The following is a 24,713-nucleotide window of genomic DNA, read 5'->3' as shown; positions in this document are numbered from 1 at the left end:
ACCACCACCTGTTGCTTTAGGTTGGTAAAATTTAAAAAACCCTAGGTAGATATTTTTTCATACTATGTTGGTAACTATAAATTATGACATTTATTTGATTGAAAATAAAATTCAATTGCTTTGAACTTCGTTCATATTGTTTTATTAGCAGCACGTTTCATTTATTTATTGATTCTTATTATTTTTACTTAAACATGCCCAGAAAAACAAGACACTTAATAAACATTTAACCTCAAAATTACAAGTCTCACCAAATTTTACACTAGACAGCGTTGCCGATAGTAATTATCGAGGAAAATGCGACGTTGTTGGTTTCTTGATTTTTGAATGGACTTTATGTACAGTTGCGGCCGTTGAAATCTCAGACAGGAAAGATTTAAACACTCTGTATGAATTCCGAAATTTGATTAGCGTAAACAGGATTTTCATCAAGGATTATAAAGTCAGTGTCAGTATTTGACATATTAGGTCAGAATCGCGCGTAACTTTTGAAATGCCGCAATTATCTGATTTGCAAAAATGTGTTTGACTGAGGGACGGTGTGTGTATAAGAGCCATTGCGAGAGAAATTAATGTGGATAATGTTTGAGTGACATTTTGAGAAACGTCACTTTCAATACTATTTACAAAGCCAAAAGTTTGGCGTTGTCAAAGTGTCTGAGTTTTCAACGGCCGCAACTGTACCTATCCTTTTCGGTTCCTAAAAATTTCGGGGCCATTGCCGCTATGAGTTAGGCATTTAAGCTCTACTTACACATACCGTGGAAAGTAATTTGTCGTTTAACTATAAGTTAAAGTTAACTACAACTTAACTATAAGCGGTGCAAATGGGTGTAAGTAATGAATTGTATTTGGTGTAAGGGAAATGTCACTTCTTAACGTGGTCCTAACCTAACTTTCGTCATTGATCTTCAAAGACATACTTCACAATGTTGTGAAAAATTCAAAGGCTACTTGATGAACTTTTCAATTGAACACTCGATATTTGGAAACATAAGTTTTGTAAATCATTCACACAGTCATTATAACATTCAAACGGGTTTCGAAAAGGAGTTCTTATCGATACCGGTTTCAAGAACATTTACTTAAATTTTTAATGTTGGCAGTGACTGATAGTGAGTAGTGGCCACGTGATTATTTGACACTGTCAATTCAAAACTTGAATTGTTCGTCTATTTATCAGTGTTACCAACCCTTTACATTTGCCAAATATAATTTTCCTAGCAAAAGGGGGAGCAAAATAGAAAAAAATATCGTATTACACTCGTTTTATAAGCCGTTTTGTCGCACTTGTTTGCTTTATAGCACTCCTTACTGTGCTCGTCGTGCTGTAAAAAACGCGTGCGACAAAATGGTGTCTTATAAAACTTAAAATAAATTACTATTTTGTATTATATTTTATTATTGTCTTGCCATGCTGTAATTATAATAGAAACATGTTCTTTTGAAGCATTCTTGGCTATTTTTGATGAAGATTATTGAAATGAAGTGAAGTTACCAAGTGCTACCACAGTAGTTAAGTAAGTTTGAAAAAAAGAATTAACCAAAATTCTAGCGCACTAAACAGAATTGAACATTGTGCCGTTATTTTTGGTGACAATCTTTTATTCATTGCGCAATTTTTGGACAGCGGTGAACCTAACTGTATCCGTTTTTCCGGGAGAGAAAATCTCTCGACGAACTGGAAAATTGGCGGCGATATCTTATTTTCAATAAATTTCCCTCATGTTTTGCAGATGTTTTTCTGGAAATTCCATTATTATTTCGCTCCGTGTCGCCCTCTGCTGATTGACATTTCCTGACGTCGCGACAGCTTTCATATAGGAGCGGCGTCGAATTGAATTTGGTACCCAGAGCGAGTATATTATTTTTTTCCCCATCTGGTACAGGTCCGTTCTCACCTGAACGCAGGTAACCAAGCAACACGCGCTAACCACTCTCTTCTCTGGTTACCGTGACGACGGCGCGCGCCGTCTCTCTGTCTATCGCATTGATTGCACCACGATTCGTGACGTCACGACGCCGACAGGAATTCAGTTTTGATACTTTGGTTTTCACGTCATGAATGCGATTTGTGATTCTGATGGTGTTCGAATGTGTGTGTGCTACCTTTTCAATTGAGACGCTCTCCGTCTCTTCTTGGAGTAGGCACAACAACCGACTTCGGTTGTTAATAGTAATTTAACATCTCTTCCAGAAAATTTTACGTCAAACGGGGTCCTTTTACCGACGACAAAATGATAAGTAGGCACAGCGTGCACCGGAAAGGGTACCTTTGGAGAGGGGGATAAGAAAACAATTTGGGAAATAAAATGTAAAAGCAGTGAGCGAAATGACGACCCCTCTGACAAGCCGATTTACGCAGGACGGAAGAATATGAACAGACAAATTAATAATATCCTTCATTTGAAAAGCAGTTATTCTTTCAATTTCATTATCTGAAGATACATACACTAATCAAAATGAAAAATGAGCCACTTCTTTATTGTGTTAAATTTTAAATCTGATACAAAAGATACCGATAGAAGTTTGTGTCCACTTAGTAAACAGTGTGGAGGTGTGGAGGTGTGGAGTAAAAAAGTTATCTTATCAGTAGTTGGTGTATTGAAGTCATAAATCCCAAGTGCAAATTTTGCAAAGGGATAAATGCGCCTATCCTTCTTTTATGCCGTTGCAACTGTGCGATGTGCTTGACAGACCACGAAGGCGTAGAGTGTACCTATCAGAGATTCAGATTGCTAATTGAAAAGGGCCACTCAAGACGGCAAGTAGCTCGAATTGAATGTTAGTCGCGCTTCCATAAATAGGGTCTGGATAAGGTATCAAATTTATGGTATTGTTAGAAGACAACTTGATTCGCCTCGTGCAAGGGCAACTTCCGAGAGAGAAGACCGTTTGATAAGGCTTTGGGCCACCACGCAACGCTTCAAAATGAGCTGCTAGAGATGACAGGAATCAGACTAAGTACCCAAATAATACGGAACAGGCAAGAGTAGTGTAAATTTTTTTTCAATACCCACACTATTCAGGTAATGAATAGGCCCCCCTATAGTCCAGATTTCAATGCAATTGAACACGTCTGGGAGACACTTGGGCAGCGATTGAAGGCACGTCAGCCACTCCGGAACCTTCAACACGTTGAAGAAATCCTCCTGGAAGAATGGGAAGAGATGGCTCCTCAAGTTATTCGAAATTTAATTGAAAGTATGCCGAGTCGTTGTGCGGAAGTTTTGCGGTTTAAAGGAGGCCATATCCATTATTAATTTTGCATTTTTACTTCTTTTTCAGAATGTTTTCATTTGAACAATAAAGAATTTCACCAAAGGTTTGTGCATTTAGTTTTTTTTTAAACAGTTTAATATTGCAATAACAACAAATTATCATAATACGTTATTCCAGTAATAGTTATTTAATAAACTAGTTTGTTAATGAAGGCGATTAATAATCGAAACTGTTTAAAGCACGAACGAGTGTACCGAGTGAGTGCCTTTAATAGTTGAGATTATTAATCGCCCATTAACGCATTAACAAACGAGTTGATAACAATTTTTTTTAGAATCTGCGTCTCTAATAGGTCTATTGTTGTATTCAATTTGGACTCTCTTAAAGCACTCGTAGTTTAATAGATCTCTAAGAAAATTTTTATCAATATTTCAGTGTATTATTGTCATTTACACCAAAAAACTTCCAATATTAATGTTCAAACTCTACTTTTTAACATCTGTTGCAGATGTAGTTGCATCCGTTACCTTGAATTACCAATTAATACAAAATCCCCTAGAATTCGAAAATTTAATTTTTTTATTTAAAAATTAAAACAAGGGTGCAAATTCTAAAAAATAACATAAAAAACTTGTTTTATAAGGGCATTGGCGCACTCGTTCAACTCGTGCGCCAAATCAACCCTTATAAAACTCGTTCTTTAATATACTATTTTCGTTGACCGCAAACTTTTTTCTTTTTGTGACAAAATTTCAAATTAAAGCCAAATCAAAACCAATTTCATCTTTTTTGATAAAGATAAGACCTTATAAAATACCTTCATCCTTTTTTGTCCTCAGGGTAGGCCATTTTTAAATTTTTCAACACATTCTATTCGCTTTTCCACAAAGAGTGTCAGAAGACGTCAACTCCATTCACATTCAATTTCACATAAAAATCACGGTTGCTAAGAAAACCTAGTTACCTTTGAAAAATATGACATCCGAATTATAACCAAAAAGGTCGGCTTTTGAAAAAGTGAATTCGTAATTGTGCAGTTATGGAGCTATAAAATATAGAATATTCCTGCTGCACTACCTGCTGTAGTGTTGGTAAGTGCAAACAATGCATGTTCGACGTTGTTTATACATTAAAACGTCAAAATCGGAAAAATCGTTGATTAATGAAAAATAGTGTATTAATGAGATCCATCAATACACTATGTTTTAGACAAAATAATTCATTAATATTGAAATCAACAAGCGGTCAATGAACGTATTAATCTGAGATTATAATGATAATGAACACTAACAGAAAATGATTTTTTTTTAAATGTCAAAAATTTTAAACGATCTGCCAATTTGACAGTAAATAATTACAGTTACAGGACACTCAAAACAACATTTTTTTTTTAAGTTTTCTTCATAATTAACTTTCGAATCTCTTCCTCGCTAGCATTTCCCCATCGATGGTGATCTACTGGACTATTGGCTGAAACGTTTTCTGGTTAACAGCACTATTTTGTGACTTCGACGCGTTCATTAAAACTTTCTGTCACTTTGACAGTAGCCAATTTTATTCATTAAAAACAAGTGACAGTCAACATGCGGTGATAAAATTATCATCGATTTGATAGCCTGTTCTGCGTCTTTGTTTCTGTATTTTAACCAGTGAAATTAATCAAAAATGTACCATGTGACACGTGAATTATATTCTCTCACCAAATATAATATGTATCTGTTCACGTTGGATTGAACATTAGTGGTGCAAATCGCACACATTTGGCATTAACTTTCATATGAGTTGTCATAGTAACAGGTCAGTCATTTGCACCACAGCTGTTCTTCCCAACGTGAACAGGTATTAACACGTGTTATGATTAATCAAGGATGATACCACTCGTTAAAACCTATAGAAAATTGAACTCGTTACGCACTCGGTCAATTTTCATAGGTTTTAACTCGGGCTACCACCGATGATAATCATTACACTAGTTATAGATATTGATATTATCCCCGAGAATGTTGTCGAAAGAAGTATTTTTTTAATCATTTAAAAACAACAATGTCGGATTTGGATAGGAAGTTGGAAAAGTAACGCAACAGTATTGTAGATAACTCAGTAAAGTTTTTCAAAAACGAAAAAGAAATAGAAGAATGCATAGATATTCACTCCAATTATTGTAACTACAAGGGTTGTTCTTCATTAATGTGCTACTTATAATGATTGGTTATTTAATGACAGTAAACTTTATGAAGCTGGTTGACTCTTCTTTTTAACCCCAGCAATGAACCTGTCAATTATTCTTTCTATAATTTTAGTCTCAAGCGACCTCAGAAAATGGTGGTTCAGAAAATGCTCCAGAGAGAATTCGTGAAAATCTACATGCGCTGGATCGTGTTAAGACAGAAGAAAATACTGATTTTGGTTACGACATGATATTTAACGATATCCTAGCCCCAGTAAAATTTATTTTTTATTGTAGACTTCAAAAAGTTGCTTGCTAAATAGGTAATTGTTACAACGGTTGATAAATGGGTTCATCACTTTGATTCAGAGTTAAAACACTAAAGCATGAAGTGAGTCACAAGTGTTCAGGACCTCCTTCAAAATTGAGTTCAGTATGTATATATTTATTTTCAAATTTAAAAGAGTGTCCTTTTAAAAAAGAAAATATTTTTTTAACATATCAATAATATCAATACATTTATGTCAATAATAATACAGGGTTATTATAAATGTTTCTAACATCGTAGTTGGCTGGGCCATTAATTTTAGGTGTGCCGCTTTATACATACATTCCTACACGACCGTTGACAAATTTCCCGCAGTAAAAACTACAGTGACTTTATTTAAGATTATTATAGAGTCTACCGCCTGTACCGCCACCTATCTGCGATACTCCGATGCTAATCTGTTACGAGGCTAGCGGCACATTCAAAATGTGCGTTAAATGTCTCTATAGTGAGAAATAAAATTGTTTAAAAGTTCTTGGACTTTTGAATTTCCCTTTTGTTTGTAAGTATTACACGGCAAGAAGAATTGATATACATTTGGACTTATATTAGCACTCTTTTTGAAAATGGTTTAGCTAAAAAATAAATGATGTAGAGTCGGAAGAAGTGTAGTTTGTTATGTTAAAGATGAACATTAAAAAAGATTATAACGTTACGAATGATAAAGTATACTTAAGGAAAACCAGAGGTAATAAAGAGTAAAGAGAAAACGACGCGATGAAAGAGAAGATGGCTAATAGTACGTAAACTTGTAAGAAATGTAGGGACGGCATCGAGGCCGGGTTTATTTATCATTCCGGATATTTCTATAAAATAATGAAATCTCTTGGAAAGGAGTATTTTTCATATTATCATTTATTTTACTATTCGCCTACTTTTAGCACAACACGTCACCCATCCAAACAGTGACAGCGTGAACACTGCTTAACTTGATTGATCGAATAATGGTGGTGCTTTCATAGTAATGACACCGCCGTATTTTATTATTTATGATTCTAAATTATTCTTAAGTAAAAAATTAAAAAATTTTGTAAATCATAAACTGAAAAATTTATATCTACATAAACATTTATACGGAGTCATTATAATTTTTGTAACAACTAGTGGACGTAGCATAGCGCACAGCCACCTACGATGGTACAATAATTTATAATGACCCGGTATGTATGTCAACAAAAAAGCACCAATAACGTATTTTTCATTTTTACTTTAATGCTAAATTAGAAGTTAAACAGAAAAAAAAAATAATGTTGATAGGACGGAATACAAACTAATTGAAGACGTCGCTAAGAAATATTAGTTTCGTGAAAATTATGGAAAGTTTTCAGGTATAATTGCCCTAGTGATTGAGAAATCCCCGATAATTTTGTGTTGATGATCACCAGTGTCTGCCGTTGTAAAGTTTGTTCAGCGAGAGATTGGTTGACACAAAAAACACTAAATTCTACCTAGCGCACATAAAATTTGAAATATATCCTTCAAGCAGTAACATTTTTGCCCTGAAATTATGCTCTAATTAATGTATTCTAGTGCATTTTTTAGTGTTGGGTTAATTTAATACAATTTAAAATCTCCCAATATCTCGCCGGACAAAGTATAACAGTAAACACGAGTGGGTCACTAACAGAATTATCTGGAATTTCTCAATCACGAGGGCAATTCGATGTGAGTATTTACCGAATGATCGCTGCAACTTAAATTCAGGCCAAATTAAAGTTATAACCAAGATATCAATTCATATTTAATTAATATTGTTAATAATAATCTGTTTTCCTCAAATAAATGCTATCAAATCTTTGATTTCACTGACATGTCAAAAAAGTGTCAAACAAATTAGATATAGATAATTTTAAATTTAAAAAAATAGAGCATTTTCATTGTCCAAATTTTAATGAGCTGAATACTCCACATAATTATCATATTTCTCGTCTAATGTGTTTTATACGTTCTACTTGTACTTCAGCCAGATCTGAAGAAACATTTTTATTCACACAAAGTGATCAAAATGAAAATAAATCAGAGCAGGCGTTGCAAATTATTGTAAATAAGCTTTCAATTGCATGGGCGTAGACGATTTGTGGTTTCAAACGCTGGAATTATAATTGTGCATTCTATTATTATCTGATAATGGAGAGTTATGAAATAAACAAGAGCAACATAGCAACATATTACACTCGTAAGAATGGGTAATTTACCACCTTTATTGCCCAAACCCGATGCCACTGGTAAGTAGATTGTTCGCGGAAATGTCAAAGAAACGTCAGTTTTAAAGAAACGGTTTTGATGTTAACTTTGAAAAAAAGTTTTCCATTTCGGCAAAGTTTACGGACGTTTCCTGTAATTCTAAGCAACAATTATCCCAGGTGAGGTAGCACTCTTGATTTGTTTTTTTGTTGATCACTCTGTATAGTTTGTTCACGTATGCAAATGTCTTGTATACTGAAGCATGAAATAAATGTCTATTATTATGATGTATATTTAACTGCAGGTAAACTGTCACTTATAAACAATGTAGCAAGTAAAAGAAATTTGAAAAATAGTTTAAAAAAACATCATGTTAAAATTTTGTCGCATAGAGTTTCCGGAAACCGCACAGATTAAATCGAACCAACGAAAATTGTTCCAGTTCAATACTTTTAATGCAAATTAAGAAAAGCTGGGAAAATCGGAGTAATTTGCACTGCAGCTAACGATCGCGGTTTCTGAAACGTATTTTCGAATGCATTAATGGCTTTGCTTTCCGTTTAATGAAATTGCTTGGAATTCGATGCTTGCCTGCGTGCTGAAAATTTTGTTCGATTTGTGTCTTTCGATATTTAATTATTATTAATCCGTGTTAGAATATACATATGTACTGAAACCCATGGCTGCCAGCAAATTACATCTCTCGTATTTTCATTCTATCATCGAATCAATTGGATGAGTTTGTAAACAATAAGTCGCGCATCGTGTAGCAACCGCTAAACGAGGCACAATTTTAATTGTCAAATAGTAAAAATCAAATTAAATTCAATTTTCAAAGATTGTTTATTCTTGGTATAGTCGTGGAGAAAGTATAGTCTTCAACTCGCGTATAATAACCAGTATTCACTCGGATGATTCCACCACTCGCCTATGGCTCGTATTGGAATTTTCATCCTCTTGAATAATAGCCATCATTATACGCTCATTGAAGAATGTACTATTCTTCTTGCTATTAATATTTCACCAACAATTTCAGCCGAACTGAAACCTGCATGGTCGGTTTACTTCTGCAGTGAGATCCTGTAAATGGACCGGCTGTGGTCTAGTCCTGAGATAAACGTATTCCGAGTCCTAACCTCTGATATTTTAATGTGTTTTAATGAAATCTCTTGCGCTGCTGTAAAGCCAGCAGAATCGATTTGTTCCATATACATTTCCAAGTTAACCGATAGATTTTCATTTGCAAACATATTACTGTAAATGAGTTTTCGCATGTTATTAAGTTTCTCATAAGAAATATCACAACCACAACCGCTGTGACCTTTCAGTATTCGAAATATTTATTTTCTTTCCAAAAAGAGCAATTATAAATTTCCTAAAAGGGAATTATGTCAAAATGCGTAACGAGTGTTGATACTGGTTTTTCTGTATATTTTTAACGAACGTTTAATTGCAAATTTTAAGCATTTAAGTGCGTCTAGTGTCTGCAGAAATAGCACTTAATGTTCGGAATCTAAATAAAGAAGTTGAGAGTGATGAAAGCTCGAAGGTATATATTTAGATAAGCAGACACCGTACATTATAATGAAACAGTTGAACATTATATGGCCAATAAAACGGTTAAGTTTACAAATCATAAATTACGAATATGTCAGAATTCTCCTGGTGTTTGTTAAACAGGGAGGATAAGTCTTCGGGGCTTGCTTTGTCAAAATTTTTGAGACGTTCTTTGACGTCATCTTAGAAATAACATTATCTTAACTTCAGAAGTTGTTTTACTAGAGTTGGAGTTTGTACAACCCAGCTGATACAGGGCGTTGTGGAACCCCAGGCACGAATGAATGTGTTCACAAACCGTACATCCCTTGACTTGAATACTTGATATCTGAGGAATCCCGGTTTCGATTTCGACCGACAAACTTTAACGATATTCATTAACACTTTTCGCAAACATTAAATTAATTAATAGTTTTGTTATCTATAATTTGGGTCGTGTCAGGCTCTGTGGAAGCAAAATAGTTTCCTGAATATCTGTCTCAAAGCTTGAAAATTCAATCAAGCCCATTATGCTGAGTGATTAAATTTTGCCCAAACAATGTACCTTTAGTTAGTTTAAATTAAACAATCAATTGATTGAAGTGTTGATGGGTTAAAGCATCATGTTAATTGAAAATGGATAGTTCGACGACGTGTCGTTTAATGGGGATGAAAAATCTGCCATCATCCCCAAGCTCGAGATTTTATCTAGAACGCAATTTATGCGAGTTCTTGCAGATTTTATGGTGGCATAAATTCAGACTTCTAGAAGCAAAATTTGTGTCCTCGTGGGTAGTATTTATATAAATATGTATATCAGGGTGGATTGTTTACGTCAACAAAAATATATCTTCATTGTGATATTTTGCCGAGTTTTATACATATTATTTTCGTGGTTTTTAAAAAATTTATAAATTCTCACGAGTTCCTTCCATTCCGTACACCCGAATCGATCAAAAGTTTTATCGAGTTTAGGTATACTCTAAAGACGATCAGGATGTTTCCCCTCTTCATTAAACTTTTATAATATGGTACGACGATTGTTGCTTGGAGGAGCATGTGCAACATAAATTGCTAAACTTTACAAGAATTTTCCAAATTCAGAAAGCCAACAAAACTCACCTTAAAAGTGATTAGCGGTTGCAAATTCTGGATTACTGGAAGTATTCAGCGGTTTGTGATCTGAAAATAAAAAAAAATGTATATAAGAGGAAACTTTAATGCAGTCTTCTTGGCTAGAGTAAAGCAGCAAAAGACACATATTTTATTTATTCGGATAGCAAATCAGAACCACTAGACAGAGTGCATTAACAGCGAACAACTACTATACATAATTTCAATTATTACAGAAGAACCTGATGCAGTTTAAAAGACAGAGAATACTAGTTGCAGTAGAAATGTTCAGTGTGAGCTGCATTCTTCTGATACAGGTTAATTCTTTTTAAATACTAAATAAATTTGTTTTGCATGATGGCCCATGGTGGTCATTGTTCTGTGAATAGAATATCTAATTATATTTAATTATATTTACAGATAAATTAAATGTAATGAACTTTGAACTTCTATTGTATGATATCTCCATGGTGATCATTGTGTTATTACCGAATATTGGATTAATATATTGTTTATAAGTAGTAGATTATGCACCGAGGGAGTGAAGTGTATGATTTTTACCGGAGGTGCAGTTTGTAGCCCGAAGGCGTAGCCCGAGGGTTCTACAAAGCACTGAGGGTAAAAATCATTCACTCCTGAGGTGCATATACCACTTTTTGTACGATCCAACGATTTTAATTGAAAAAAGCCGAAAATTTGAAAAATTATTTTTAACTGTTAGGTTAAGTTTAAGTGTCATGTTGACTGTTACAAATAATTTTTAACCTTTCAGCTTTTTTCAATTACAATTTTTGGATCGTGCAAAAAATAGTATTGGGTGATTCAAAATCATAATATGTACCTAATTGAATAAATCCAACGACTACCATGAACTAATTGTAACATTAGTGTAGCAGTTATTAAATACCTGTTAATAATATAATCAGTAGGTACTGTTGAAAGAGATCACTAAATTTAAATTAAGTTCTAAATTTGTAACGTCATAGCAGGGTATAGATATCAAAAATAAAATGAAAGAATGATAAAAGTATTAGAAATAAAAGTAAATGTTACACGTTGTAGATTAGGCAACTGTTCTCTTAAGAAATATTAGTTTATCACCTATACCTAGTGTAAAAAAGCATTAAAATGCAAATATAATCTCGTAAGGTTATGAATGATGATAAGTTGAGATAAGATGGGAAGTTATCTTAGTTATCTCATTCTTAATTTAACGAAATAACAAGGAAAATTAAGCATTTTTGGCTTATTCAGAGTTTGTATAACAGGCTTCTTAAAGAAATCAAAGAGCACCGCATCTACGCCACCAGAAACGAAAATATTCTGAGACGATGTAGAGACGGGTTGGATTTATATACAGGTGTCTCAGCTAAGATTTTCGAGCCTAATATCTCGGTTATTTGCCAACGGATTTTTATGAAATTTAAAATACAGATACATATTTTAGAGGTGAAGGTTCAATTATTAATATGTAATAAAATTACCTTAAGTTAAAAAATGTCATTTTAACACATGTTTCCTTTATTGAAAATTAAGCGCAATTATTATTAGATTGTTAAACATTAAGAAATACAGTGTTATTCTAAATGATTGTAGTCGAAGTAGGCCATGCCCATGTTATTACATTTGTGCCGCTTTCATGTGAACTGTCAGTTTTGTCGTTGTCACTGTCATTTTTTAGGTGAAAATTGCGGTGATGAGGATTTTATTTATTTTTGTTAAATTAACGATTGAATCCGAATAAGTGAGTACACACCGTTCACACACGGGAGTTAAATTGGGTGCAAAACAACTCAATATTTTCACATCATTTTGATGTTTTTTTATGTGGAGCGGCAACCATAAATTTTACATTCAGTTTTCACGCCTACTTCGACTACAATCATTTAGAATAACCCTGTAGATGTGTATAAAAGCAATTAACTAAATCACTTGTCTGATTCAACGAAAAGGTTAAATTTTGTTGTCAAAAATTTAATCTAAATTTTGTTGTCAAAAATTTAATCTAAATTTTGAAGGTATTTGAGCAGTTACACTTTTTAAAACAATTATTGATAAAAAGTTGCCAAGCAACATTTTGTACACCCCTTAAAATCTGTCAAAAGTGCTTTATTAGCTTTATTAGAAAAGTCAAATTGAGTAAACTTATTGAAAATACTCTAAAAATAGACTACAATGGCAGAAATTTATTGTTGAAAAAGGAAACAATTTTTGCCTAGGGAGAGTGTCGTAAGAACCTCAATGACACAGTTCGTTTTCTCGTGGAACACTATCCAAATGTAGGCTTTACAAAATTTAAGGTTCAGAGAGTCGTCAATTTATTTGAAGCCACAGGAAGCGTACTATGGCGACCAAAAAATTTTAGCCGTCACTATCTTGACATTCACGTAAAGTGTAAATTAACGTTTAGGAACAGTAACTCCACTTTCGACGATTCTTGTCATTTTGACATGCATATTGTTATTCTGCCAATCAATTTAAACTGTTTAAAGCTCAGATATTCCACAAATCCGACATGAATGAACAAAATTAGAGCAGTCGTACATAAATAACCTGAGGTAAACGTTCTGTGTAGTAGACAATGACAAAATAATATCGAGTTTTGAAATTTACCAACCAAAAAATACCAATCATAATCAAGACAATAAAGTATGAACTACAATTTTTTTTTTTTTGAAATGACAGAAAATGACGGCTAAATTTTTTGGCCGTCATAGTACGTGAACTAAATTACCTTGGTAAAATATCCCAATCGTGTTTTAGTCCTTTATGGAAGAATTAAAGCATTCAGTATAATAAATTACGTCCAAATGTTGTCTTTAACTTTGTAAGTGTTTGAAGTTAGAATGATAAACGTCAAAAATGTCACCAGCGAAGAGGGGTGACCAAAATTCGGCGATAGTGCGTGTTTGTTTTATACGCGTCTACGTTTTTGCATTTGCAGCCACGTTTAACACAGTTTTTTTTCTTTTTTCTTGCAAACCAGACGTCTTTCAAGGACGAGTTTCTCCTTACAGCATTTTTTATTGACGATCAATTTTTTGATATAAATCTTAAGTGATTCAACACTAAAAAGGCATGTAAAAATTACGTTTTTAAGAGTTGGGTTATTGCGTTAATGGGATTTTACTCTTCACCGTCTAAAATATCTCCATTTTAAATTTCGCAAAAATTTTTTGGAAAATAACCGAGATATTAGGGTCGAAAGTCTTAGCTGAGACATCCTGTATATACTGAGATTACTGAATCTGTTGAGTCACACAGAGATCATGTGTGCAACAACGGCCAACACAATGTTACAAAATATTCAAGTAAAATGTTGGAAGCGTTACCGTTTTACGAAAACATAAAGTTTGTGTAACTCTAAATGAAATGAGTAAAGGCCCCACTCACGTTTAGATCTGTGTCGATAGATGCAGTGCATGCATCTGATTATGAGATTTGTAAAGTTTGTCCAGCAGAGATTGGTTGACATAAAAATCACTAAATTCTACATACGCACATAAAATTTGAAATATATTCTTCAAGCAGTAACATTTTTGCCCTGAAATTATGCTGTAATTAATGTATTCTAATGCATTTTGTAGTGTTGGGTTAATTTAATACAATTTAAAATCTCCCAATCTCTCGCTGGACGAAGTATATCAAATATCAGCACGTGCGTGTACATGGAACATCAGTTCACTTCAAAATGCAAAACCGAAATGTTTCTTTCGCAATTCGTGTAATACGAGTAGAAGTAGGCAAATTGCAGTCTAAGAGACCATTTAAAAAATGTATAATGCTACCAATACTTAAACAGAACGAAAGAGTTATTTTTAAAATACACAAACACAGTTGGGATGATGATTAATTTACCTAAAATTCCATCCTCACTTTTAATTTCTTTTAGTTGGAATTTTGTCAAAAATATTTCTGTTACGTAGCGTAATCCCAACTGATATTGATACTTTATCCACGTATCGATACAGATTTCAACGTGAGTGGGGCCCTTCGAGCTTCCAAGTGTCGTCCAATGACAGCAAAGTAAATATAGTATAGAGGAAGGTGAAGAGGAGACATGGTTTAGACCAAACGATTCCAAATGGAAGAAAGTTGAAAGCCAATGTGAATGCTCTGACATTTGGATTTTTTTCTCGAATTTCCTTTCATAATAAAAGGTAGTACCTACATATTATATAATTATTGTTACGTTATTTATTTTCCCTGATGGTGAAATTTTCCCAAAATACTCCGAGTGGTTTAAACGAAATGAATATATTTTCACCCCGCTCTGCACACGTAAAAATCTGATTATTTGATAATAAAAACGTTTCTCACACTCAATAATTATGTACAAAAATGAAGGGTTGTGCCATCGCCGCGACAAAAAAAAGGGAAACTCTCAAAAAAAAAAACAGGGAGAGCCGAAAGTGAAGCCCGATATCGTCCTCGACGGTATTCTTCTACGCCGCCCACGATCGGCGGGACTGTTCCCTCGGGCTTCACCTCGTTTCCCAAAAAAAAAGTTAAATTCAAAATAGAAAAGGAAGTCGCGCGGCGGACGAGGACACAAAAGATAATGAAATTAAATAAACAAGAACTCTTACAAAAAAAAACTGTTATCGGCCTGACCGGGCGTTTGCCCCCGAGGTCACCAGCAGACCGATTACTCAACCCGAACAAAAAAAAAACGTTCTGCCTGAAACGACGCGCTGGCTTCGCGAAAACAAAAATTTTTTTCTATCACCCTGGCCTTGATGGTCACGGGGCGGTCGACGTCTCTGGAGACCTGGACGTTCCTTGGGGACTTCCTCGGCCCACGGTGGACGACGAAATCCGGGCGTGGAATTTGACTCCGCACTCCGGCGTTTGGTTCTTCACGAACCTTCCGTCGGGGATCCGCAAATCCGCTCCTCGGCGTCTGGGTTTGGACTTCCTGGACTCTTCTTCCAGCCTCACCCTCTTCGGACCCTCGACGTCTCCACACCCTTTTTCTCGCCGTTCAACCACTCGCCGTTTCAGCCCCTTTCACAGTCCCGCACCGATCTGACCTCCCTGACCAAAGACAAAAAGCCATTTCCCGCACTCTCTCCTGTCTTTTATAGTTTCGCCCCTCTCAATTCGGGTTATTATTATTTTTGGCGGAAAACGTCGTGCGTACGATGATCGAACATTGACAAAACTTGCATTTTTTTAAAATGTAACAGTACCTTCGAGGAGAAGTTGAAAAGCTCTTTCGTGTTGCTTCTAAGCTGATGAGAGGATTTTAAGTAACATTAATGTTGCATATTTTAATTAAATAACCGTATGTACAATGGAAAATCTCTTAGATGAAGGTTGAGTTTGTAACATTTAAGGACTCGAACACGGTTTTTACACAGAATTTTGATACTCTTACAGGCGGAAAGAAGAAAGATTGTAGCTCTGGTAGGTCATTGTAAATTATTGTAGTCCAAGTTGGCGGAAAAACTGAATGTAAAATTTATGGTTGCCGCTCCATATGAAAATGATCAAAACTATGTGAATAAGTGATTACTGATTACAGTGATTACACACCGCCGTTCACACAATTGACACTATTGTGTGTGTTCATGCCACATTAGAGTTATTTTTAGCACAACTTGTATACAGAGTGTCTCAGCTAAGACTTTCGAGCCTAATATCTCGGTTATTTGCCAACGGATTTTTATGAAATTTAAAATACAGATATTTTAGACCTTGAAGGTTCAATTAATAATAATAAAATTACCTCAATTTAAAAAATGTAATTTTAACACATGTTTCCTTCATCGAAAATTATGGGCGATTATTATTAGGTTGTTAAACATTAAAAAATAAGGGTCTACACAAACAATTAAGTAAATCACTTGTCTGATTCAACGAAGAGATTAGATTTTGTCGTTAAAAATTTAATGTAAAATTTGAAGGTATTTGAGCAGTTACCTTTTGAAACAATTGATGATTAATTGCCAAGCAACATTTTGAACACCCTTTAAAGTCTGTCAAAATTGGGCGCCCTTTATTAGAAACGTCAAATTGTGAAAATTTATTGAAAATATGTACTCCAAAAATAGACTACAGCGGCATAAATTTCAATATTGTTGAAAAAGGAAAAAAATTTTGCCTATGGAGAGTGTCGTAAGCACTTCAATGACACAGTTCGTTTTCTCGTGGAACACTATCCAAATGTATGCTTTACAAAATGTAAGGTTAAGAGAATTTATGTGAAGACACAGGAAGCGTACGTGAACTAAATTACCTTGCTAAAATATCCCGATCGTGTTTTACTCCTTTATGGAAGAATTAAAGCATCCAGTATAATAAATTACGTCCAAATGTTGTCTTTAACTTCGTAAGTGTTTGTAAGGTTAGCAAGATAAACGTCTAATATGTCACCTGCATTTGTGCGAAAAGAGGTGACCAAAATTCGGCGATAGTGCGCGTTTGTTTCATACGCGTCTACGTTTTTGCATTTGCAGCCACGTTTAACACAGTTTTTTGCTTTTTTCTTGCAAACCAGACGTCTTTCAAGGACGAGATTTTCCCTACAGCATTTTTTATTGACGATCAATTTTTTATATAAATCTTAATTGATTCAACATTTGAAAAAGGCATGTAAAAATTACGTTTTTAAGACTTGGGTGATTGGATTAATGGGATTTTATTCTTCACCGCCTAAATTATCTGCATTTTAAATTTCACAAAAATCCTCTGGAAAATAACTGAGTTATTAGGCTCGAAAATCTTAGCTGAGACACCCTGTATAATGAGCAACTTTACTCCCTGATTGTATGGAGTAAACCGGGTCTTTTTTCCCCTTGGGAACAAAACCATAGCCAACTCAAGCTTTTAGTCATCTTTTTTCCCCTTGGGCAAAAAACCATAGCCAATTCAACCTTTTATGATACATATTTATTTCAAATTAATTTGTTTTTTTACTCGAGGTGCAGTTTGTAGCCCGAAGGCGAAGCCCAAGGGTCCTACAAAGCACCGACGGTAACAATCTTGCAGTCCCGAGGCACAGATACTATTATTTGCACCATCCAAAAATTTTAATTGAAAAAGCTGTAAAGGTTAAAAATTATTTTTAACTGTCAACATGACACTTAAATTTAGCTTAACAGTAAGTGATAATTTACAAATTATCGGCTTTTTTCACTTATAATTATACGAGAGCTTTTTCTTGTCGAAGTAAAGTTGACATTTCAATGAGAATTTTGTTGCCTGGCAATTTAACGAAAAAAACTGCCTCTGGAAAAATTACGAGTCCGTAGGACGAGTAATTTTTTCTGGCAGTTTTTTGAGTTTAATTGCTAGACAACAAAACTCGAATTATAAATGTCAAGTTTACTTCGACACACAAAAAAAGCTTGAGTGTAATTCGGTAAGACAATTTAATGAATACGTAAATCACTATGATGCAGACCTACTAGAATCAGACGCTTTCAAAAGTTAGGTTCCGTTTTGTCGCTGGAAAAGTTAGGGCAAACTTTTTTCGCTGTCATAATGACAAAAACACCGCTGCTTATGGGATTTTTAGTGTATGAATTAAATTGTCAATTAAAATCGTTGGGTCGTGCAAAAAATAGTATGTAAGTATATGAACCTCGGGAATGATTTTTATCCTCAGTGCTTTGTAGAACCCTCGGGCTATGCCTTTGGGCTACAAACCGCACCTCGGGTAAAAATCATCCACTTCACTCCCTCGGTGCATAATATACTATTAAACTTGTTCCAGTTATTTACTGACCACATTTAGTGACTAAATAACTTCGTTTATTTATCTTACGGTGAAATCACAAAATACGTATACAAATAAGAGAATGATGTTTTAGTAATATCGTAGAAGTGTTGGACATAATTATGAGAGTCAATAAAAAATAAAACAAAATAAAAATACACTACGTATAGGAATTTTGAAAATTTCGAAGGCACAGTGTTGCCATACTTATGTTCCGCTTTTTTGCGAATCGATTGAAACTGTATTACAAGAGATTAATAGAGAACCCAGCATTTTTTATTAAAAATAGCAATTGAAAAAAAAGACAAACCAAAATGTAAACACCTGGTGGAGACTTTAGTCGTTGAATAAGTTTCAAGAACGCTTGCTTTAGTTTAACAAGCAGAAAACGAATAAGTTCTCCAAAATGGAATCACTTTTTTTTAAAAGACATCTACATTTTAACCTCCCCCATTATTTCATCTTCAGAACTATCTTCATCATTAGCTTCATCATCATCTTCTAATGTTTAACCCACGAATAATTTCGTTCAGATCTCTTTTAAAAAATGGTTCCACTTTTCTGATTTTCCTCTTTTTGTAGTTCTAGTATCCTCCAGACCCTTTTTTGTAATTATGCAATATATAACAGATCTTCCCACCTATAAATTAATTATACAGTTCAGGATTTTACCGAATACAAATTCATTGTTCTCACATTGAAGATATCCATTTGTTAATAATCGCATCATTAGACCGGGCCTATCTCGTTTAAAATGTGTCTAGCCCTTCAACACACAAAGTTTTGTCTCGACAAACACAACTTTTGGCATTATGCACTTGTAGTAAACCCTTTAAATTATTACTTCGTGTTGCTTAATTTAAAATAAATTGGAAAAACGTCAAAATGACATTTATTGATAACTTTATTTACTTTTTGTTTTAGAATCATCTTGCAACATAGCACTTCAAATTTAGTTACAAAAGATTTACAACCAAAATGAAATGAAATATAACTACTACTTTCCTCAGTACTGCCAATTTAACAAAATAAAAGCATGGCAACCTATCGTTTTTTTAAAGATGGAATAGATTATAGAAATGATAATGCAGTTAAAATAAAGGGTTGACTTTAATGGAAGCCAAGTATGTACTAATAATATTAATAGCAAAATAATTAAAGTAAATTTGTTAGGAAAATAAGTTTTTACCTCGTAAATTGCAGGATTTCTTGCAAGTTCCATCATTTACGAGAAAGTTTTCTTCTTATTTTTTGAAAAAATCAATCGATCAAGCGAATGTGACGTTTAAAAAACCTGTTTTAAGACGTCTGAAAAATTGCTACAGCGCCCAGGTGATGTTTTGTAACGTTTTCCCATTTTAAATGTTACTTCAAAATTAACTTTTAATGATTTATTTTCATGTACGTTTTTGTATGGAATGAATTTAAAAACGCGAATAAAAGCATCGCTTTCATTCAAAACTTCTCTATTAAAGCTTTAAATGATGTAAAAGCAAATATTTACGAACTTCCTGTGGAGCTCGTTATAATACCTAGTACGAGATTACCTAAGTAACTTTTCGCTAATTTACTTTTTATGGTTAATTAATCACGGAAGGGAATAGTTACGACACGCTTTTTTTAACGTTACTTTTTGCCATTTGGGGTGAAGATATAAGGAACAGCCCAACACGAAAAAAAATTGCGTCGGAGGCGCACATTTAATTGCCTAACCGCCTCCATTATTTTTCGAGTCAAATATTGTGCTCGTTGTTTGTTCTGCGAAATTTGCAGACCGTTGAATAATTCCATTGGAAGAAGGGTGACACTCGGAAAATTTAACCCTCGGTTCTATTTCGATCCGAGTTTAAAATTTAAAAAGTGTTTATATGAAAAATGTACCGTCCATCTCTTCCATAAATGTGTGATTGAAATTAACCCTGACGTTTATCAGATGCATAATTCAACACACGACCGGCAGACTGCGAGACGCCATTAGTCCTTCTCTCTTGCACACCCAATTCAATTAATTATCGTCCATCGCCGACTACGCTTTCAGTTTTACAAGAACCGTACGGCGCTTTTGCCGCAAGTTCAAGCACTACGTTAATTCGAGGTGGTGATTTCCTGTTTTAAATGAAGTCAGGATCGTTCCTGGTAGTTTCCTGTCTTCCTTTTTTTCCCGTTGCGGTGCGAGTTCGTCCACATGCTTAACGGCGACTTCGTTAATCTTGGAAGTTGTGATGCACAGCCGCCTATGGAAATCTTGAAGGATGTAAAGTTGCTCCCAAATTGCTTGCCTGGCATAATAAAGATTAATATAATGCAAGCCTGCTAATTCTCCTATTATGAGGCGCTATAAAGTGAACATTAAAAGATTTTCTACATAAATTCCAGATTATGTAGGTTTCAGAATTTTTAATGTGTATCCGCCCTTCGCACAGGGCTCCCAGGCGCGCGCTAAATATGGAATCACTTTATTAAAACTTCTTATCACTTTATTAAATCTTCTAATTCCTGTTGTGTGTAATCGGCCGACGACCATCCGTACCACGTTGTCAAGTGGCAATTCCGAACCACCAATCAGAGAAGTAGGTATCCCGTCAGCTGCTTGTATTCACTTGTCAATGACCGGGGCAATGTACATTTGCCTCAACTGTTAATGCCACTGTGTGCGAGTGTAGGTAATCGAAAAGATATTACATGAAAATACCAACTGCCTTCGGATATTTTTTCAAAAAATACGCTAACATATTGCCCAAAAATCTTTAAATCATACATGATACGACAAACTTTACATTTCTTTAGGCTATTTTATTTTTAATATTATAAAAGTATCTTTAATGCACATACATTTGCTACAACTAGCCATAGCAGTCACAGCACCAGGAGGTAGATACAAGAATCAAATAGACCATATGCTCGCACAAAATAAATGGAATCAATGGAGAATGGACATATTGGTCAAAGCAAAAATAAGAATAAAACTAAGTAAGAACAAAAAGCACGATTTATGGAAGAAAAGAGTCAACTTCAATGTAGAAAGTCTACAGAAAAAAAGTACAAGAGACAAATTTTCGGCAGAATTCAAGACAAATTGGCCAGCTGCAGGCGAACAAAGCTACAACAGTAGAAGCACTCTGAAATTCTCTAAAAGACTCGCTAACAAAGGCTGCAAACGATACAATCTGTGCGAATCCATTTACACATTGTTATGATTTAGCGATCGTTATTTTAACGATCGATTTTTTAAAATGATTTTTAAAGAGCTTGCTGATTTCTTAAAGCAAGTTGATGATCTCTACAAGTATATATTTGCTAAATTAACTTGATTTTTTTAAATTTTGATTCAGAAGTGATTTTCTAATTTTTAAAAAAATATTTAAAACAACCAATTTTCAATGTAACGATCGATATTATAACTATTTGGAAACAGAATCGCACTGAATAGGAACTAAAGTAGGAAACTGAAGAAAATGGGGGAAAAAACGCTATAGCTGATATCAGAAAGGAAACCTATCAGGAAAGAAATGCTATAAAAAGAAGAGACCGAAGAAACGAAAACCCTAGAATACAGGGAAAAAGATAAAGAAGTAAAGAAATAAGCTAGAAGAGACAAAAGAAATAATGTAAACGGAAAATTGGAAATGTTTAAGAAAGCAGCAAGGGAAAAAGATCTTAAGACACAGTACAACATAATACGCAGCCTGAAAAGAAGCAACTATATAAGAACTAGAGAAGTGAGAGATAAACAAGGAAATAAACTCAAAGGGATAAAGAAATACTAAATAGATAAAAAGAATTCGTTGAAGAGATCTATGCATAACAGAAAATTAATCAAGGGGTCGAAGATGAAAACGAGATAGAGGTCCTAAACATAGACACGGAAGAGATTAGTAAAGACGAAATTAGAGCGGCATTAAAGCAAATGAAGGATGGGAGAGCACCAGGAGGAGATAATATACCAACAGTATTACTAAAACCAGACACCGAACAAATAGAAATCTTACAGATATTGTTCATTTTGATATGGGAAAAAGAAGAGATACCGAATGAATGGAAGGAGGGAGTACTAATAAATTTACAAAAAAAAGGTGATCTCACCAAGTGCAACAACTGGAAAGCAATAACATTACTACCCACAGTGTCAAAGGTAAATAGGTAAATAGCGAGAATGCTACTAGAAAGAATCAAACCAAAGATAGGGAAAAAGCTGAAAAAAAATCAAGGATTCCAAGCAACATGCTCCACGATAGACCACATATGCACCTTGAGAATAATTCTGGATCAGGCCAAAGAATGGCAAAGCGCCGTAAACATTGAATGAAAAGGCCTTCGACACTGTCAATACAGAACAAATGTGGAGAATTCTAAGATTATATGGAATATCAACCAAGTTGATACGCATAATAAAACTATTTTTTCTACGATCGTGCAAAAAGTGAGTGTTCATTGCATTGTTTTTAGTGGAAAAAGTGCCTCTTAATTGCACTAGTGCAATAAAGTCTTTATTGCACGCATCTGTCAACAGTCTGTCTACGATCGTGCAAAAAGTGAGTGTTCACTGCATTTTTCACACTCGACGCACATGACTAAACTGTTGTTTATCGTTGTTTTTTTCTCGTTTTTTTGTTCGATCGTAGAAAAAATGTTGTATGCAACACGTGCAAAAAGTGTTATTGCACTTGACGTGTTGTCCCACCCGCCTGTGGCTCTTGGGACAATTTTCACGTCGCGTGCAATAATCATTCACTTTTTGCACTTGTTGCATAAATAACTATTATTGTTTTCAACTGTCATAAATTCTCACTTTTCTCCTTTGTAAACTGCCTCTTAACTGTCCTAAAGCAAAATGAGCAGATAACGAACCTTTGTCCTAGACAACACATTCAACGTTACATTTCTGACAGGTCTTGAAAAATTTGTCGAAACTGTCAAAAACAAATGCGAAACCATTTTTAAAAGATTTGGAAGCTTCAGAGACGTCGTTTCAAACAATAAAATTTTGTTTGCAACACGTTTCTGGGTAAATTGGGCTTTTCTAATTGCCCTCGAGGCCTTAAAACCCTCGCTACTCTCGTGTTTTAATCTTGTCCCTCGGGCAATTAGAAAAGCCCAATTTACACAGAAACTCGTTGCATAAATAACTATTACAACGACTACAAAGCGAGTGTAGAGCACGGAGAAAAGTACACAGACCCGATAAACATAGAAAACCGAGTAAAACAAGGTTGCGTCATGTCACCCACGCTGTTCCTTATTATAACAGATTGAATAATAAAAAAGGTAACAAACAACAGAACTGGAATAACATGGAAATTGTAGAACAAATTGGAAGATATCGAGTTTACCGATGATGTGTGTTTACTAACCGAATAGAGAAACCAAATGCAGAGGAAATTACAAAACTGGAGGCAGAAGTCCGGAAAACAGAATTGAAAATAAACATCAAGAAATAAGATATTGAGAAATAGAAACGAACAAATGAGTCAAGTCAAGTTCGGGAATGTCGACATCGAAGAGGTCCAAAAAATTAACTATTTAGGAGCAGTAATAATAGAAAAGAAAGGAGGAAGCAAGGCAGATTTACTAACAAGGATAAGCAAAGAACAACAGGCGTTCAACCAACTGGAAGGCATATGGAAAACAAATGTAGTCTCAACAGAGGCAAAGGTCAAAATGTTTAATTGCACAATTAAAAGTGTACCTGTTGCTATACGGTGGTGAATCTTGGAATGTTGACAAGAGACAACGCAGAAATAGCAAACTTTCGTAAACAAGTCAATCAGGAAGATACTAAAGATACACTGGCCAGACAGAATGAGCAACATCAAATTATGGAATAAGACAAAGCAAGAACCAGTAGAAACCACAGTAAAACGAAGGAAATGGAATTGGATTGGACATAGGTTAAGAAAGACAAATGACAACATTGAAGACAAGCACTAGAACATCAACCGGTAGGAAAAACGAAAAGGGATAAACCCCTCAACAGCTGGAGAAGAATCGTAACAAGGGCACACGAGGCAATCGGCTTGAGCTGGACGGAGATAAGACGATAGCGAAGAATAGGAAAGAATGGAAAGACAATAACCAAAATCTGCCAAGGATAGAGGGACAGAGGGTGAGTTGGGCTAGCCACTGAACCACACTGGCCAAGAAAAACGAAAGCGCCCTATACTATTAGGAGTGAAAGGAAATAGAGATAGCCATGTCTAAGTTTGTCTTCTTCGACACGAATTTTATTATTTATGCCTCAGAAATCAAAAGCCAATTTCTTCTACGAAAAATACCTAAGCGATTATAAAACTGAAAATTAATTTTTTTTTGAAAAATCTTTTTGTTTATCACAAAGTAAAAGACAGCTTATTGTTAGATTTTTTCAAATTTTTTAGAAGAAAATTTTAAATTTGATCTTAAGGAACTTGAAAATGAAAATGAGTTAACGCTTAATACAAATC

The 24,713-nt window shown here is 34.5% G+C and overlaps 1 protein-coding gene across 1 annotated transcript in view; it reads right to left on the bottom strand.

Annotated features, from left to right (window-relative positions):
- Nucleotides 1-24,713, bottom strand: part of mub (poly(rC)-binding protein mub) — a 127,624-nt gene that overhangs the window by 82,097 nt on the left and 20,814 nt on the right. Inside the window, exon 3 of the mRNA XM_069053239.1 lies at nucleotides 10,560-10,619. The gene's annotated coding sequence lies outside the window, so the exon portion shown is untranslated. The remainder of the gene's footprint in view (nucleotides 1-10,559; nucleotides 10,620-24,713) is intronic.

This window comes from Tenebrio molitor, chromosome 7 (genome assembly GCF_963966145.1).
Source record: "Tenebrio molitor chromosome 7, icTenMoli1.1, whole genome shotgun sequence".
Classification (NCBI taxonomy): Eukaryota; Metazoa; Arthropoda; class Insecta; order Coleoptera; family Tenebrionidae; genus Tenebrio; species Tenebrio molitor.
This window is presented reverse-complemented; position numbering and strand designations above follow the sequence as displayed.